The sequence below is a fragment of the Protomyctophum bolini genome (genome assembly GCF_963924005.1).
Source record: "Protomyctophum bolini genome assembly, chromosome: 15".
NCBI lineage: Eukaryota > Metazoa > Chordata > Actinopteri > Myctophiformes > Myctophidae > Protomyctophum > Protomyctophum bolini.
The window spans coordinates 17,557,285-17,563,284 of record NC_137876.1 but is presented as its reverse complement, the minus strand read 5'-3'; positions in this window follow the sequence as shown (position 1 = coordinate 17,563,284).

Genomic DNA, 6,000 nt, shown 5'->3' with positions numbered 1-6,000 from the left:
CATGTTTTTTGAAATTTTGAAAAAAAGAAGTTAGCCTCGTTTCTCATCATTTTGGACCATGGGCTATAGCCCATATCGTACGGCATACTATAGCGCGCCGTTTTTTCATCATTTTTGAGGATTTGAAAAAAATGACGAAATGACAAAAACGATGGGTTATAGCCCATGTTTTTTGAAATTTGAAAAAAGAAGTTAGCCTCGTTTCTCATCATTTTGGACCATGGGCTATAGCCCATATCGTACGGCATACTATAGCGCGCCGTTTTTCATCATTTTTGAGGATTTGAAAAAAATGACAAAATGACAAAAACGATGGGTTATAGCCCATGTTTTTTGAAATTTTGAAAAAAAAAGTTAGCCTCGTTTCTCATCATTTTGGACCATGGGCTATAGCCCATATCGTACGGCATACTATAGCGCGCCATTTTTCATCATTTTTGAGGATTTGAAAAAAATTACGAAATGACAAAAACGATGGGTTATAGCCCATGTTTTTTGAAATTTTGAAAAAAAAAGTTAGCCTCGTTTCTCATCATTTTGGACCATGGGCTATAGCCCATATCGTACGGCATACTATAGCGCGCCGTTTTTCATCATTTTTGAGGATTTGAAAAAAATGACGAAATGACAAAAACGATGGGTTATAGCCCATGTTTTTTTAAATTTTGAAAAAAAAAGTTAGCCTCGTTTCTCATCATTTTGGACCATAGGCTATAGCCCATATCGTACGGCATACTATAGCGCGCCGTTTTTCATCATTTTTGAGGATTTGAAAAAAATGACGAAATGACAAAAACGATGGGTTATAGCCCATGTTTTTTGAAATTTTGAAAAAAAAAGTTAGCCTCGTTTCTCATCATTTTGGACCATGGGCTATAGCCCATATCGTACGGCATACTATAGCGCGCCATTTTTCATCATTTTTGAGGATTTGAAAAAAATGACGAAATGACAAAAACGATGGGTTATAGCCCATGTTTTTTGAAATTTTGAAAAAAAAAAGTTAGCCTCGTTTCTCATCATTTTGGACCATGGGCTATAGCCCATATCGTACGGCATACTATAGCGCGCCGTTTTTCATCATTTTTGAGGATTTGAAAAAAATGACGAAATGACAAAAACGATGGGTTATAGCCCATGTTTTTTGAAATTTTGAAAAAAAAAGTTAGCCTCGTTTCTCATCATTTTGGACCATGGGCTATAGCCCATATCGTACGGCATACTATAGCGCGCCATTTTTCATCATTTTTGAGGATTTGAAAAAAATGACGAAATGACAAAAACGATGGGTTATAGCCCATGTTTTTTGAAATTTTGAAAAAAAGAAGTTAGCCTCGTTTCTCATCATTTTGGACCATGGGCTATAGCCCATATCGTACGGCATACTATAGCGCGCCGTTTTTTCATCATTTTTGAGGATTTGAAAAAAATGACGAAATGACAAAAACGATGGGTTATAGCCCATGTTTTTTGAAATTTGAAAAAAGAAGTTAGCCTCGTTTCTCATCATTTTGGACCATGGGCTATAGCCCATATCGTACGGCATACTATAGCGCGCCGTTTTTCATCATTTTTGAGGATTTGAAAAAAATGACAAAATGACAAAAACGATGGGTTATAGCCCATGTTTTTTGAAATTTTGAAAAAAAAAGTTAGCCTCGTTTCTCATCATTTTGGACCATGGGCTATAGCCCATATCGTACGGCATACTATAGCGCGCCATTTTTCATCATTTTTGAGGATTTGAAAAAAAATACGAAATGACAAAAACGATGGGTTATAGCCCATGTTTTTTGAAATTTTGAAAAAAAAAGTTAGCCTCGTTTCTCATCATTTTGGACCATGGGCTATAGCCCATATCGTACGGCATACTATAGCGCGCCGTTTTTTCATCATTTTTGAGGATTTGAAAAAAATGACGAAATGACAAAAACGATGGGTTATAGCCCATGTTTTTTGAAATTTTGAAAAAAAAAGTTAGCCTCGTTTCTCATCATTTTGGACCATGGGCTATAGCCCATATCGTACGGCATACTATAGCGCGCCATTTTTCATCATTTTTGAGGATTTGAAAAAAATTACGAAATGACAAAAACGATGGGTTATAGCCCATGTTTTTTGAAATTTTGAAAAAAAAAGTTAGCCTCGTTTCTCATCATTTTGGACCATGGGCTATAGCCCATATCGTACGGCATACTATAGCGCGCCGTTTTTCATCATTTTTGAGGATTTGAAAAAAATGACGAAATGACAAAAACGATGGGTTATAGCCCATGTTTTTTTAAATTTTGAAAAAAAAAGTTAGCCTCGTTTCTCATCATTTTGGACCATAGGCTATAGCCCATATCGTACGGCATACTATAGCGCGCCGTTTTTCATCATTTTTGAGGATTTGAAAAAAATGACGAAATGACAAAAACGATGGGTTATAGCCCATGTTTTTTGAAATTTTGAAAAAAAAAGTTAGCCTCGTTTCTCATCATTTTGGACCATGGGCTATAGCCCATATCGTACGGCATACTATAGCGCGCCATTTTTCATCATTTTTGAGGATTTGAAAAAAATGACGAAATGACAAAAACGATGGGTTATAGCCCATGTTTTTTGAAATTTTGAAAAAAAAAAGTTAGCCTCGTTTCTCATCATTTTGGACCATGGGCTATAGCCCATATCGTACGGCATACTATAGCGCGCCGTTTTTCATCATTTTTGAGGATTTGAAAAAAATGACGAAATGACAAAAACGATGGGTTATAGCCCATGTTTTTTGAAATTTTGAAAAAAAAAGTTAGCCTCGTTTCTCATCATTTTGGACCATGGGCTATAGCCCATATCGTACGGCATACTATAGCGCGCCATTTTTCATCATTTTTGAGGATTTGAAAAAAATGACGAAATGACAAAAACGATGGGTTATAGCCCATGTTTTTTGAAATTTTGAAAAAAAGAAGTTAGCCTCGTTTCTCATCATTTTGGACCATGGGCTATAGCCCATATCGTACGGCATACTATAGCGCGCCGTTTTTTCATCATTTTTGAGGATTTGAAAAAAATGACGAAATGACAAAAACGATGGGTTATAGCCCATGTTTTTTGAAATTTGAAAAAAGAAGTTAGCCTCGTTTCTCATCATTTTGGACCATGGGCTATAGCCCATATCGTACGGCATACTATAGCGCGCCGTTTTTCATCATTTTTGAGGATTTGAAAAAAATGACAAAATGACAAAAACGATGGGTTATAGCCCATGTTTTTTGAAATTTTGAAAAAAAAAGTTAGCCTCGTTTCTCATCATTTTGGACCATGGGCTATAGCCCATATCGTACGGCATACTATAGCGCGCCATTTTTCATCATTTTTGAGGATTTGAAAAAAAATACGAAATGACAAAAACGATGGGTTATAGCCCATGTTTTTTGAAATTTTGAAAAAAAAAGTTAGCCTCGTTTCTCATCATTTTGGACCATGGGCTATAGCCCATATCGTACGGCATACTATAGCGCGCCGTTTTTCATCATTTTTGAGGATTTGAAAAAAATGACGAAATGACAAAAACGATGGGTTATAGCCCATGTTTTTTGAAATTTTGAAAAAAAAAGTTAGCCTCGTTTCTCATCATTTTGGACCATAGGCTATAGCCCATATCGTACGGCATACTATAGCGCGCCGTTTTTCATCATTTTTGAGGATTTGAAAAAAATGACGAAATGACAAAAACGATGGGTTATAGCCCATGTTTTTTGAAATTTTGAAAAAAAAAGTTAGCCTCGTTTCTCATCATTTTGGACCATGGGCTATAGCCAATATCGTACGGCATACTATAGCGCGCCGTTTTTCATCATTTTTGAGGATTTGAAAAAAATGACGAAATGACAAAAACGATGGGTTATAGCCCATGTTTTTTGAAATTTTGAAAAAAAAAGTTAGCCTCGTTTCTCATCATTTTGGACCATGGGCTATAGCCCATATCGTACGGCATACTATAGCGCGCCATTTTTCATCATTTTTGAGGATTTGAAAAAAATTACGAAATGACAAAAACGATGGGTTATAGCCCATGTTTTTTGAAATTTTGAAAAAAAAAGTTAGCCTCGTTTCTCATCATTTTGGACCATGGGCTATAGCCCATATCGTACGGCATACTATAGCGCGCCGTTTTTTCATCATTTTTGAGGATTTGAAAAAAATGACGAAATGACAAAAACGATGGGTTATATCCCATGTTTTTTGAAATTTGAAAAAAGAAGTTAGCCTCGTTTCTCATCATTTTGGACCATGGGCTATAGCCCATATCGTACGGCATACTATAGCGCGCCGTTTTTCATCATTTTTGAGGATTTGAAAAAAATGACGAAATGACAAAAACGATGGGTTATAGCCCATGTTTTTTGAAATTTGAAAAAAGAAGATAGCCTCGTTTCTCATCATTTTGGACCATGGACTATAGCCCATATCGTACGGCATACTATAGCGAGCCGTTTTTCATCATTTTTGAGGATTTGAAAAAAATGACAAAATGACAAAAACGATGGGTTATAGCCCATGTTTTTTGAAATTTTGAAAAAAAAAGTTAGCCTCGTTTCTCATCATTTTGGACCATGGGCTATAGCCCATATCGTACGGCATACTATAGCGCGCCATTTTTCATCATTTTTGAGGATTTGAAAAAAATGACGAAATGACAAAAACGATGGGTTATAGCCCATGTTTTTTGAAATTTGAAAAAAGAAGATAGCCTCGTTTCTCATCATTTTGGACCATGGACTATAGCCCATATCGTACGGCATACTATAGCGAGCCGTTTTTCATCATTTTTGAGGATTTGAAAAAAATGACAAAATGACAAAAACGATGGGTTATAGCCCATGTTTTTTGAAATTTTGAAAAAAAAAGTTAGCCTCGTTTCTCATCATTTTGGACCATGGGCTATAGCCCATATCGTACGGCATACTATAGCGCGCCATTTTTCATCATTTTTGAGGATTTGAAAAAAATGACGAAATGACAAAAACGATGGGTTATAGCCCATGTTTTTTGAAATTTGAAAAAAGAAGTTAGCCTCGTTTCTCATCATTTTGGACCATGGGCTATAGCCCATATCGTACGGCATACTATAGCGCGCCGTTTTTTCATCATTTTTGAGGATTTGAAAAAAATGACGAAATGACAAAAACGATGGGTTATAGCCCATGTTTTTTGAAATTTGAAAAAAAGGTTAGCCTCGTTTCTCATCATTTTGGACCATTATAGCCCATATCGTACGGCATACTATAGCGCGCCATTTTTCATCATTTTTGAGGATTTAAAAAAAATGACGAAATGACAAAAACGATGGGTTATAGCACATGTTTTTTGAAATTTGAAAAAAGAAGTTAGCCTCGTTTCTCATCATTTTGGACCATGGGCTATAGCCCATATCGTACGGCATACTATAGCGCGCCGTTTTTCATCATTTTTGAGGATTTGAAAAAAATGACGAAATGACAAAAACGATGGGTTATAGCCCATGTTTTTTGAAATTTTGAAAAAAAAAGTTAGCCTCGTTTCTCATCATTTTGGACCATGGGCTATAGCCAATATCGTACGGCATACTATAGCGCGCCGTTTTTCATCATTTTTGAGGATTTGAAAAAAATGACGAAATGACAAAAACGATGGGTTATAGCCCATGTTTTTTGAAATTTTGAAAAAAAAAGTTAGCCTCGTTTCTCATCATTTTGGACCATGGGCTATAGCCCATATCGTACGGCATACTATAGCGCGCCATTTTTCATCATTTTTGAGGATTTGAAAAAAATGACGAAATGACAAAAACGATGGGTTATAGCCCATGTTTTTTGAAATTTTGAAAAAAAAAGTTAGCCTCGTTTCTCATCATTTTGGACCATGGGCTATAGCCCATATCGTACGGCATACTATAGCGCGCCGTTTTTTCATCATTTTTGAGGATTTGAAAAAAATGACGAAATGACAAAAACGATGGGTTATATCCCATGTTTT